The sequence below is a fragment of the Pinus tabuliformis genome, chromosome 1_2 (genome assembly GCF_031772625.1).
Source record: "Pinus tabuliformis cultivar Carrire ecotype Pingquan chromosome 1_2, CPIR1, whole genome shotgun sequence".
Taxonomy (NCBI): domain Eukaryota; kingdom Viridiplantae; phylum Streptophyta; class Pinopsida; order Pinales; family Pinaceae; genus Pinus; species Pinus tabuliformis.
Window position 1 is genome coordinate 1,046,989,248 of NC_142298.1, and position 12,123 is coordinate 1,047,001,370.

Below are 12,123 nucleotides of genomic sequence, written 5' to 3' on the forward strand. Positions count from 1 at the left end.
CAACCAGTATTTTGCTGATTTATCTTTAGTTAATCATTTGAGCTTCTAAAAATGGCACGGATAGCATGCAAATGCCAACTTCAGTTAATAACTGACCACACTTGAAAAACGTTGATCTTCGTAGTCATGCCTTTAATGTAGGCGACATCAAAGTAACTACATATCAAGAAAATAATCAAAATTGAATGCCTTATTCTTTAATATCCCGAGTAAACCTTCACTTGGACCACAATGCAGTGCTATGGACCAACGCTATATTTAATTTTCATCCTAATTTTTAGATAGCTTCAAAGCATTCTTTACTCAATTTGGGATCTGGCTTCATTGATTTGTCTCCTGGCTTCCACCCAGCTGGGAAAACTTCATCGGGATTATCTTGAACATATTGAATAGCTTGCAATGTACGCAATGTTTCATCCACACTATGACCAATGGCGAGATTGTTGATTGTGGAGTTTTGAATCACACCCTCCTTGTCAATAATAAAGAGTCCGCGTAATGTTATTCCCTGATCTGCAATAAAAACTTTGTAGGCTTTTGCAATAACCTTCATAACATCAGATATCAGAGGATATTTAAAATCACCAAGACCGCCAACTTTCCTATCAGTTTGAACCCAAGCAAGGTGACAAAAGACACTATCAATAGAAACACCAAGAATTTCAGTGTTCAACTTCTCAAACTCTAAATATCTGTCACTGAAAGCAGTGATTTCTGTGAGGTAGACAAAAGTGAAGTCCAAAGGATAGAAAAATAGAATAACATATTTTTTCCCAATGTATTTAAATGGCTTGACCTTGATGAACTATTGATCAAAACAGCCTCTACTTCAAAATTAGGAGCCTTGTTTCCAACCAATGGAAGTTCACCAGCATTGATGACCAACCTCCTCCATACAACACATAATACGCTGCATACTGCAAAGTCAGTGTGAAGATCGTGAAGACATCAAACACGTCAAATAGAATAATTTTCTCTACGAGAAATGGCCTAAAACTAACTGGTTCTTCATCGAAGTAGGCCCACGAAACCACAACTACACAATGATGGCTTCACCAAGGGCACTTCACAGTGCTCAGGTTCTGGTGACTTTCCAGCTCGATCTCCACAATCAGTGCCTTCAAAACAGCCTCAACCCTTTTCATTAACCAAGAGACCCCAGGGAGTTTACAACCCCCCCGCCGCTCGAGGGATGTAGGTCATGCATTTGGCTATCGGTGCGGGCATTCAGCGGCCATTTTCTATAGAGAATGTTGTGGCTTCTCAAGAGAAAATTGAGCCACTGCATGCCATTCAAATTCCACGTGATCTGCGCACTGCCCCGATCAAGAACCCTGCAGGAAAACGGAGATCGATCCTACTTGGAGGTCCCGAGGTTGAGTCCTATCCAGGTCGATCTGAAAAAAAAATGGAAAATGGGTAGACTTGATAAGTGCAGAGACTAGATTTGCTTGCCCTTTGCTATGATGTTGTTGCTATTTCAATCAATCAATCAATCCATGGCATCCATCCCTGCATCTTCACATGTAGTCCTTACACAATAGTTCCACAATGTTTCAGATTTAAATCCAAGATCTCCACTCGCTTTGATACCACATGTTGAAACCACTCATCCATATTAAACACATACAATTATCAAACCAACAACACATAAAAGAGAAACTGGCAGAAAAGGCAGAGAGCCCCATGTGGTCTCTCCTGATCATGTATATCTCTCTTTTTATTCAAATAATTTAATAATTTATTTAAATACATGAGCAAGTGGTCTTAAGATAGTGCGTCTATCTTAGACTCACTTGGTTGAGACAATTTCTCAACTTACACACTAATTTAGGAGAGCTAGTTGGAGAGAAATTCTCATCCAAACTAGAATCCTTAGTTTGAGGAATTCTCATGATTTTATTTATTTAATTTAATATTTGGATTTATTATTGATTTTTAAGAGAGTGAGGCTAACAAGGACACATATTCCAAGATGAATGTTGGGAAAAACATGCTAGTCTGGGTGTTCATTTGGTTTATTATGGCTAAGGAAATTGGAAAAGTCTTCGGAAAGGAAAGAGGCATTAATTGACATTTTATTTATGAAAATAATGGAAAATAAGAGAAAAGGAAGGTGAAAGGTCACATATTGCATGTGAGGAGGAAAATGAAGGAAAAATAATGGAAATTGAAGAAAATAGAGGCCTCATTAATAAAAAGGATTTTGAGGATCAATTCACAACCTTTTTGTCAGCTTAGTTTTAGAGCTCTCTCCCTATTCTCTTTATTCTCTCTATTCTCTCATTCTCTCATACACTTAGAGTATTCTTGGAGAACTCTAGCATTGGAGGAAGGAAGGAAAATGAAGAACAAGAAAGCATAGGGAAGCAAAGATCAAGCAAGGAAGAGCAAGATCAAGCAGTTACAGTGGGATTACTTGCACATATCAAGTTTCATTTATGATTTTCTTGCTAGTTCTGGCATGCATGGTACATGCATGTGTGTTGTTGGTTCTCTTGTTGTCATGGGAATGAGTTTTTCTAGGTGTGAGAATGGTATTCAACATTTCCTTGCCATTTCCAGATAATCATGGTATGATGGGGTTTTTATTACGTGGTTAAGCTAGATTTTTGAATGGTTTCGAAATTGAGTGGGGTAGTCTTAGGAAATCACAAGGCCTAGGAATACCTTGAATGGTAATGGTGGGATTGTTATAGACAATTTTGTGCCTTACAGCAACAAGCATGAATTGTCAATAATCCAAGGGATCCAAAGTTCCCTAAACATGATGTTCCTACCCCTAGAGAAACAAGGTCAGCAAACCAACAGCTCTCAGATCAGTTCTCCACCTAAAAACACTCAAAAACAAGCAATCCTGAAATCAAAGCAGGTGCTCCACTAGGTTTCTGCGCTGAAACTCAGTTGCTCCATGGTGTACCTGCGTTGCAAAGCAAGTGGGACAAAGGCCACCTGCGCTGAGCGAGATGGGACAAGTGGCACAATGAGTCATTGCTTTGGAATCTTCCAAAAATGACACTTGGATCAGGTATTTCGCCTTGTGATGAGTCAGAGGCTCTGTTTCTCCAAGCGGAAGCAAGGTTCTCCAAGTGGACTCAAGAACTGAAGATCAACTAAAGATTAACTGAAGAGAGAGAGGACACAAGGCAGCTACACATCAGTTGCAAGCTGACTCATCCTTTCTCAATTCATCTATATATTGAGCTCTCTCCTATGAGCTCAGGAGGCTGGAATTTTGTGCAAAGTAATGATATGTTGTTGGTTTCACTATCAAGTTATTGGGTGATTGTTTGAGAGAGGTGAAGAAGAGCAATTCTTTCTGCTGGGAGGTGTTGCTGGGTTGGAGCCTTCAATGGTTGTAATACTCTCAGAACCTTTACTTCTTCATTAATAAAAGCTATTGAGGTTCTTCTATGTGCTCTTGTTTCAATAATATATTGTGATGATTGCATGTTTGGTTTACACTAATCCATGAACCAGTTATGATTGCATGCCTCTTGTAGCTTCCTTCTTTGTTATTGTGCAGGATCTCATTGTAGCTGGGCAAGCAAAAGGACAAAGAGCTAGGAGTAAGCGGCCAAAGAGAAGAGTTTGGATTCGACATTAAGCGCAAGGCAACGGTTAGTGCATTTCTCCATTCTCTTTTGCTTTCATAAAGAAGAAAACCTTAAGTAGTTTGTTTTACAGTTGTTGCTAAGGAACTGTCACCCTTAGAGTGGGATAGGGTCATCCGAGTCGGATACTTTTCCCTACAACAAACTGGCGACTCTACAGCAGATGATCATCCTTCTCAAAGGATGATAATTTCAGCAGAGAATTATCAGTCTACAATCAGACGATCGTCTGTTCTATGTACCAAAATGTATTTATAAAGCTGAGCATGGGAATGCCCGCCTCAGCTAGATCATGAAAATGTATGAAAAATAATGTATTGTATTGTATCTTATTACAGGACACTTCTCAGCAGATTGAATGAACTTCGGATCCTCTCAATAAAGCATTTCACCTGATAAACGACCTCATACTTTAGGGGGCATCTGTTATAGACAATTTTGTGCCTTACAGTAACAAGCATGAATTGTCAATAATCCAAGGGATCCAAAGTTCCCTAAACATGATGTTCCTACCCCTAGAGAAACAAGGTCAGCAAACCAACAGCTCTCAGATCAGTTCTCCACCTGAAAACACTCAAAAACAAGCAATCCTGAAATCAAAGCAGGTGCTCCACTAGGTTTCTGCGCTGAAACTCAGTTGCTCCATGGTGTACCTGCGTTGCAAAGCAAGTGGGACAAAGGCCACCTGCGCTGAGCGAGATGGGACAAGTGGCACAATGAGTCATTGCTTTGGAATCTTCCAAAAATGACACTTGGATCAGGTATTTCGCCTTGTGATGAGTCAGAGGCTCTGTTTCTCCAAGTGGAAGCAAGGTTCTCCAAGTGGACTCAAGAACTGAAGATCAACTAAAGATTAACTAAAGAGAGAGAGGACACAAGGCAGCTACACATCAGTTGCAAGCTGACTCATCCTTTCTCAATTCATCTATATATTGAGCTCTCTCCTATGAGCTCAGGAGGCTGGAATTTTGTGCAAAGTAATGATATGCTGTTGGTTTCACTATTGAGTTATTGGGTGATTGTTTGAGAGAGGTGAAGAAGAGCAATTCTTTCTGCTGGGAGGTGTTGCTGGGTTGGAGCCTTCAATGGTTGTAATACTCTCAGAACCTTTACTTCTTCATTAATAAAAGCTATTGAGGTTCTTCTATGTGCTCTTGTTTCAATAATATATTGTGATGATTGCATGTTTGGTTTACACTAATCCATGAACCAGTTATGATTGCATGCCTCTTGTAGCTTCCTTCTTTGTTATTGTGCAGGATCTCATTGTAGCTGGGCAAGCAAAAGGACAAAGAGCTAGGAGTAAGCGGCCAAAGAGAAGAGTTTGGATTCGACATTAAGCGCAAGGCAACGGTTAGTGCATTTCTCCATTCTCTTTTGCTTTCATAAAGAAGAAAACCTTAAGTAGTTTGTTTTACAGTTGTTGCTAAGGAACTGTCACCCTTAGAGTGGGATAGGGTCATCCGAGTCGGATACTTTTCCCTACAACAGGGATACACAATAAATCCTAGTTGTGAATTCTTTCTTTGGGCCTAGGAATCCCTTGACGAGTAATGGTGGGATACATGGTAAAGCCTAGAGGGTAGAGATCGCAAAATCCTCACGATTTAGGTGGAGAGATCCAGAGGCATCCATGCTTGTTTAGGCCTAGTGATCCCTTGACTGGTATATGGTGGGATTGCAATAAATCCTGTAATGTATGTTTATCGTTTGGACCTAGGAATCCCTTGGCAAGATACATGATAAATCCTGAGTAAGCCTTGGTGGGTTTTATTGTGAGTCCCACATTCATGCTTAGAATATGGCACGAGGCTGATTGGCTGAAATAAATATTTGGTTCATCGCAATCTATGGTAGGGTGGTAATAATAGGTGAGAATAATCTACCTTTTAAACTGTCCAAACTTCTTCACAAATACCATCGTTTAGGACTGTATAAGATGAGTGATTGATGAGGTAACAAGTTGTCCTTACTTCTGCCCAAAAATGATTTTCCAATTTGGAATTTGACAACATAATCCTCACCTTCTTCATAATAGTGTGATTCATCCTTTCTGCAATACCACTTTCTTTTGGAGTAATAGGCACAATCTTCTCATGTTTAATGGTAAACCTATTACAATAATTCTTGATTGCATTATAGCAATACTCCCCACCATTATCGGTTCTCAAACGTTTGAGAAATTTATTAATCTCCCTTTTAACAACAACATGATATTTCTAAAATATCTCAAATACATCACCTTTAATTTTCATAAGGTAGGCCCAAACCTTCTTGGATTCATCATCTATGAATGTAACAAAATATGAGGCTCCTCCTAAAGACTTAAGATTCAGTGGCCCAAACACATCAGAGTGTACTAATTCTAACAAATTTATTTTCCTTTCATGACCACCTCTCATAAAAGAAGCCCTTCTTTTCCTATTGCAGATACAATGTTCACAAAGATCAAGTTCATAGGATTTCAAACCTATAACTATATTTTTACCAACAAGAACTTTTAGGCCCTTTTCACTCATGTGGCCCAAGCACTTATGCCATAACTCCACCGAGTTTTCTTCTTTTGCAACAACAACTACATCTGATATCTCTATTGTTTCCCTCATTGCATACAAGGTTCTTGTCTTGGATCCTTTAGCCAACACCAATTACCCTTTAGTAATTTTCTAGCCACCTTTCCCAAAGGTTGTGAAGTAGCCTTCATCATCCAATCGTCCCATAGAGATCAAACTCATACACATCTCTGAGGACATGCCTAACCTATTTCATCAAGATACCTTATCCATCATTTGTCTTGATTCAGACATCTCCCACTCCAACAATATTACAAAAATTATTATTTCCTAAATTTTCTCTACCATGATCAACTTCTTCGTATGTAACAAAATTATTTTTACAAGGGGTCACATGGTTAGATGCTTCAGAGTCAAGTACCTGATTAATGATACCGTTATAAATATATAAACAAACTTCTTCTACTGAAACAATAAAGTTCTTCTTCTTCTTCTTCTTCTTCTTCTTCTCACCTTCCTTTGTATTGCTTGATTTATTATTTGTGTTGATTGATTTATGTTCCTTATGCTCCTTTTGTTCCTTCTTCCAAAACCAACAATCTTTTTTCTTGTGTCCCACTCTTCCACGTTGAAAACAAGTGAGTCTTCTTCTTCTTTTTTTCGATCTACCTCTTGAATTTGAATGCTCGTCTACCACGTTCAAATTTCCTTCCACAATCAGCTAATACGAGAGCTTCTTCTCCCTGGTTTTCCGCAATTGATTTGTGACACAACTCCTCATTCATTAAACTACTACTAATGTCATCAAACTTCAGCACACTTCAGGGTCCCTGTAGGGTGTTGAAGTGTTGATAACTACTATCAAATTCTCCCTATCTGGCATAGAGCACAATAATAAGATGGCTCTAATCTCGTCATCCAAAATAATTTTGAGAAAGGCAAGCTAACTTGTGATTATATTAAACTTATTCTTTTCTCCCCTACTGAATCACCTTCCTTCATATTGAGATTGTACAACTTCTTCATTAAGAAGACTTTGTTCGATGTCGTGTTCTTCTCATATAGATTATGCAACATTTTCCATAATCTTTTTGTTGTCTTCTCTCCAACGATGTTAAAATATATGTTTTTTCGAAAATACTGACAGATTGTGGCGATGGATTTTCTGTCCAACTTATTCCATTATTCGTCCATCATGGATGAGGACTTCTTCGCTACTCCCTCAACATGTTGTGTGTGGAGCATGATTGTTCAGAGGTCTTTGTTTCAGCCGGATGTATACCCCAGGAAGTTTTGTACACCCCTCCACGCGGGGGGGTGTGGGGGGGACTTGTCCCCCCGCGGGGGTCCAGGGGGGCCCATCCCCTCCGGCTGGGGGGTCCGAGGGCCAGCGGTCCCCCAGCAGGGGCTCGAGGGCAGCGCCTCCGAAGCCAAAAATAAATGTAAAATTGTCTTGTAAAAGTATAGTAATTTCTAATCAATCTGGGTCGTTCATTAGGCGGATGATCTGATGGTAGAACTTATGTTTGTTTAGGGTTTTTTTCCCTAGAAGGCAACCCCTCTCTTTGTATGAGGGTATTGTATTTGAGGCTGTGTGATAGATGTGTATTTTGTGTGAGCGAGAACCAAAGAGGTGAGACTGTGAGAGAAAACATAGGATATTACAGCGGATTTGTTGTAGGTTGTGTCTCTTCATTTTGTTGGATAATAGAAAGGAAGGACTGGCTGTTCCGGGTGGACGTAGCCCAAACTGGGTGAACCACGTATATCTGTGTCTCTCTTGTTTTGTGCGTTTTCTGTGTTTATATTTCTGCAATATTTTATGTGTTCCATTGCTCCGTAATATATAATTTTCTAACAACTGGTATCAGAGCCGAAGGTCTATTTGGCTGATAAACTCGGAGGAAAGAAGGGTTCCTGGTTCGAGTGGGAGCAATGGCGGAAGATGGTAAGTTTAGGGTCGAGAAATTTAACGGCCAAAACTTCTCGCTGTGGAAGATGCAGATGGAAGATTATTTGTATCATAAAGATATATACCTACCATTGGGCGGAAATACAAAGATGCCGACGGGTATGAAAGACGAAGAATGGAACCTTCTCGATAGAAAGGCACTCGGAACAATACGGTTGTGCCTTGCTGCGTCAGTTGCCTTCAACATTTCAAAGGAAACCACGATAGAGGGTTTGATGCAGGCGTTGTCGAAACTATATGAAAAACCCTCGGCCTCAAACAAGGTATTTCTTATGAAACGGTTATTTAATATGAATATGTCGGAAGGTGGATCTGTTGCAAACCATTTAAATGATTTTAATACAGTTACAAGTCAGTTAAGTTCTGTAGGGGTAAACTTTGATGATGAAGTTAGAGCTCTGTTATTCTTGTGCTCATTACCAAAAAGTTGGAATGGTTTGGTAATGGCCATTAGTAACTCCGTTTCTGGATCTAGTGTTATAGGGAAAAGTGTCTATTTAGAACTACTCTATCTCACTAAGGTGTGACAGCTACCTTAGAAAAAAAGAGAGAAAAGCTACTTTTGCATTTCCTTTATGAATTATAGATAGAGAGGAATAGAAAGAACCAACCTATTTGTTGCGCTAATCCTTTGATCCAATCCCTCTCTTCTTTGATAGTCTCCAGCTACCTGCTCCCTTGCATACCCAGCTTCACAAAGTACCTGTAAGATCACAGAAGCAGAGCACTATACAAAGACATGGATCTATATTCATAAACAACTTAGGATCAGATTTAAGTTAACCATACAAATGTAATCAGCATCAATGATACAAAAGCATGGAGGAGAACTCAAATAGTTTTTATTGATAAACAAGAAAAGATCCAGGAGGAGATACAACCAGTGGTTCCGACCCAGCATCAACCTCCTAGCAAAGAAGCCCCTCTTCACCTCAATCAAAGCATAAATCACCCAACAATCTGATGTTTGTCTCTAGAAACCAACAGCAATTCCTTACAATATGCAAAATTCCAGCCTCTGGATCTCTGGGATGAGGGATCCATATATAGATATCTGTAAGGAGGATGAGTCAGCTTGTGATTTGATTAGTGTCTTCTCTCTGTCAGTTCTTGCTTCCACTTGGAGACTGAGGGCCTCTTACTCATCCTTGGTCGAATTCAGTGAGGCAAGTGTCACAAGAGAAGATTTTGGAAGCTTCCATTGCCTCTCCACCTCGCGGAATGACACTTTAATTTGTCATTTCTCGCCCATCGTGTTGTGGGGAAAAGTATCCGACTCGGAATGACCCTATCCCTACTCTAAGGGTGATAGTTCCTTAGCAACAACTGAAAGTAAAGCTTTGATATTTTCCTTTATGAAAGTGCAGAGAAGGAAGAAAAGATTGACCAACCGGTGTCTTTCTCTTTTGTCGATCCTGTCTTCTCTCTTTGTCTCTTGTTCCCAGCTCCTTGCTCCCTTTGCCGGCCCAGCTACACAAAGATCCTGCGAAAACAAGAGAGGGAAACTACAAGAAACATGTACTCATAACTGATGCATGGATTAGAGTGAATCAGATATACAAGTAAAAACAATACATCAATGTAATACAAGTATATAGGAGAACATTCAAAGCTTTATTGATAGAAGTAAAAGGTTCTGAGAAGGTTACAACCATCAATGGCTCCAATCCAGCAGCACCTCCCCAGCAGCAAGAAAATCCCCTCTTCTCCTCTATAAAAGCAATCACCCAATAGCTCTAACTGTAAACCAACAGCACTTCCTTGCTTTGCACAAAATTCCAACCCCCTCAGACCTCATAAAAGAGCTCTATATATAGGAGATTTGGAGAAAGGATGAGTCAGCTTGAGGCTGGCATAAAGCTGACTAGTGTCCTCTCCCACTTTAGTTAATCTTCAGTTCTTGAGTCCACTTGGAGAATCTTGCTTCCACTTGGAGATCAAGACCTTCTTACTCATCACAGGGCGAATCCCTTGAACCAAGTGTCAGTTTGGAAGCTTCCTGGGCAGTTGACACCTTGCAGAATGACTGTGCCACTTGGCCAATCTCGCCCAGCGCAGGTAGCCTTCATTGGAGTTGACTTTCAGCGCAGGTACAAAGAGGAGCAGTTGACATTCAGCGCAGATGCTCAGTGGAGCAGCTGACATGATCCAAAAATAGCCTGTTTTTGAGTATTTTCAGGTGGAGAACTGATAGGAAGTGTTGTGGTTTGCTGACCTTGTTCTTCTAGGGGTAAGAACAACATGTTTAGGGACTGAGGATCCCTGTAATTATTGACATTTCATGCTCCATGCTGCGAGGCACAAAAATGTCTATAACAGTTGCCCCCTAAAGTATGAGGCCGTTTATCTGGTGAAATGCTTTATCTAGAGGATCTGAAGTTCATTCAAGTGCTGAGGAGGCGCCCTGTAATACAATACAATACAATACATTATTTTTCATTCTGTTTTCATGATCTAGCTGAGGCGGGCATTCCCATGCTCAGCTTTATAAATACATTTTGGTACATAGAACAGATGATCGTCTGATGGTAGACTGATAATTCTCTACTGAAATTATCATCCTTTGAATAGGATGATCATCTGCTGCAATGATGTACATGACAAATGCTTTTATATTTCCTGAATATATATCGCAGCCCGGATGGATGAAACTAGATCCGGGGTCTTCAAACTCGTTCTATCTTCACTCTAAGTACAAGTCGATCCATGTGAGAATTTCGCTGAAGTCGAACATGGAAAGACATCGCTTGATTACCGGTCAATGATGAAAACCGTTAACAAGCGCGAGAGGAATCACCGATAATGATAATGACCCTCAAGGTACTGCAGTACAATTCACGTGGCGTGAATAAAGGACTTGGCGTCGAACGCCACGCAAAATCTTCTGGTCGAAGGTCATTGATGTATACCTGTCGCCGGAAGTGAGAAACTTGCCATTGAGGCATGCAAGCTTCAAAGTACTGAAGGGGTTGTTCCTAGATCAACTTCCTGGATAATGAGCTGAAGTCGACAAGAAGCGGTCCGTCAAAGGAGGGCCTTAATGAATCCCACATCAATGACACGGAACGGAGCTAATGATTTTAGTGGAGGTGAAAACAAACTGTGACATATGATTCAGGGTGGCGATCATGAATGGATGAAGGATAATGTATGGCAGTGGATGGGACACGGTTGACACTTTCAGAATGACCTCTCTTGAACATATAACGACACTGATGCGATGGATCGGTAGCACTACCCCAAAATGTGGATGGTTTGGCGAAGACCATGGTGATGAGACCGGTGAATGAAACAACCCAACCCGATGTGGTACGGAAGAAAAGTGTCATGTTCAAGAGCGACTTGCTACCATTAAGCTTTGATGTTCTCCCAATTTTTCCCCAGTCATTTCTAACCAGTACCTCTTTATTTTTGTCAAGCTTGAGGAGGATAACATATGCTTGTTCTATAACCTGCCCTTCGGGCAAGCCCATCGCTATGATTTAACGAGCTTAGCGATAGGGAAACTCGTTCTCATCTAAAGACAAGTTTGTCGCTATTTAATCATTTTAACGAGTCTAACGACAAGGAAAACTCGGTCCTTTTCATTTTTAGAGAGTCTGAAAAGGTACAGAAAGTTAACTTCATAATTCCTTTTTCGTCATCTAATCCCTTAAGTCCGAAAAAGTATAAAACAATACAGAAGGGATGGGTGTTCGGTACTTTTAACGAGCCGAACAAGACAAGTGCTCGATCTTTTTGTGCAATAATCCCTCAGGTCCAAAAAGATTAAAATTTAGAGGAGGGATAGCTCTTCCGGTCGTTTAACGAGCTGGAAGGCCAAAACTCGGCAAACTTTTCATATTTTACGAGTCAGTGAAAAGAGCTCAAAGAAGACTCGTCTCTTGAGGAACGAGTGATAAACAGGGATAGCAGCAGATTCCAAGTACAAATTGGAATTTTCCAATCACGGCAGTGTCACAAGGATGGCTAGATGAAATCACTCTTCGCAGATGTTCCTCAAAACGGGTAAACAATCATATGG

General features: G+C 40.3%; 1 pseudogene; it reads right to left on the bottom strand.

Moving 5' to 3' along the window:
* Positions 1-277: 277 nt before the first annotated feature.
* LOC149209715 (uncharacterized) overlaps positions 278-12,123 on the bottom strand; it is an 86,426-nt pseudogene continuing 74,580 nt past the window's right edge.